The following is a 2,020-nucleotide window of genomic DNA, read 5'->3' on the forward strand; positions in this document are numbered from 1 at the left end:
ATATATACACAAATGTACCTCTATTGTTTGAGGAAACTATGCTTTCAAGTTTTTATGATTGGGGTGGCCAAAGATTAATATTTGGTGGCCAAGTCCACCTTTGTCCACTCCCTTGCTCTGCCATTGCGCCTGGTGGTGGATAAAATTTCTTCCACTGCTCACCAGGTTTTGCCACTCTGTGCTGCCTAGAACAAGATGTAAAGAAAACCTACCCCTGTTCTTCTCCACAGTGTAACTCCTACCCGCTTGAATATCTTGAACCAAAAATAAGATCTATTTGCGTTCCCTGTTCAGTTCCAGTCCAGAAAAACACTCATCTTAAAAACTACATTCACTTTTCGAATCCTTCAGTGACTGGGACATCAGCGTACTGCTTGGTTGTTCAGTTTTATCCACAGCCATTCCAGTCTTCACACATTGACTGTTTAAGGTCTAGTTTCTAACCTGTGTTTCTGTCTGTCTGCCTTAGTAGAAGTGCTGTCAGTCAGGGAGTGAAAGATTTGTGTAGTTACCATGGTAAACCTAAATGTTAAAGCTGGCATCAGCTTTACCATTTTTATCTATATACTTATACAGTTCACACATCAAAACTTTTATATTTTGTAGTGTTGTAGTACTCAAGAAGGGTCTTGGTCTTGAGACCAGTCTCAAGACCACTTTTTGATGGTCTCGGTCTCATCTTGGACTTGACCGCATTTGGTCTCTGTCTTGTCTCGGTTTCGGACATTGAGGACTCGGGATTTTATTTCAAGACCAGTCAAAACCACAACTGTGGAAATATCACTAAATTTCCAGAACATTGTCCAGTTTATTTGTCAACATCTTTGTTTTTATTGGATGTAAAATGTACTGATTCAAAGCCAAGCGATAACCTGCCTCATTGCTAAATACATGTTTTTGTTACCTCTGTCACTACGACCCTCTTTCACTCGCACGCATCACTCCCAGTGTTACGAGATTGGGCAGTTTACTGCCAAGTGGATGGTTTTCATTCTGCTTTTGTTGGGAACTCTGGGAAGATTTTTGTTGGATTGTTGCATTTTGCCACATATGGTTAAATTACCTTGGCTTGTACTGACGTGCGTTCTTGTTCAAACAGTAAATATACTGTAACAATATATTGACTGGGCAGATTTTTGTGTGATGTGGCGGTTTTTAACAGATTTTTGGGCTGAAAAACCTCGACCCTATCTGGTGAGAAGTGATTGTCTGGGCGCAGGAGAAGATGTCTGCCATATCATCAGTTATAAAATGTGGATATTTAAAGAAGAACAAAGAATATACGTGTAACTAATATCCATTTATATAACTTTTTTAGGTTTATATCTACTACTTTATTGAAACCACTGTGCAAGTATATGGTTATCCTTTGTCTTACGTTCAGACTTATGAAGAGTGTTTTGCCACTTCAGTTTTTTTAAGTCTTGGCATGTGATGAAACTGCTTCCAGTTTAACAGTTGTGTAATTTTATTGTTGAATCACATGAAGTTAGGCCACTGAATGTCCGATTTCTTTGTTTTTAGCTTTGAAAATTTATAAAAGCTGATATATTCATTCAAAAGCAAACTTAAAGTTGCAGTATGTAACTTTTATAAAGAATATTTTATAATAAAATTTTATATTTTGTTTATTTTATTTGAGGTCTTGGTCTCGACTTGATCTCGGACCCTAAAAATCTTGGGCTTGTCTCGGTACACTCTGGTCTTGGTCTTGACTTGGTCTCGGGTTAGGTGGTCTTGACTACAACACTAATATCAGCCGTGAGCACTTTGAGCTGCACACCGCAGGTGTTAGATCAATCTGGGTGTTTGGTAGCATTAGCTGTCCCCACACTTCCTGCAGGCCTGAAAGAAGCATGTAATCATGCAAAATCATGCACTAAATGGAAACCATGACACAAAGATGTCCATCCATCCATCCATTATCTTTTGCACGTTTCTTCCATTTTGGGTCACAGGGGTCACCAGTGCCCATGTCCAGCAACCACTGTGCGAGGGGCGGGGTATACCCTGGACGGGT

Source organism: Nematolebias whitei, chromosome 8, assembly GCF_014905685.2.
Source record: "Nematolebias whitei isolate Nwh7 chromosome 8, NemWhi1, whole genome shotgun sequence".
NCBI classification, from domain to species: Eukaryota; Metazoa; Chordata; class Actinopteri; order Cyprinodontiformes; family Rivulidae; genus Nematolebias; species Nematolebias whitei.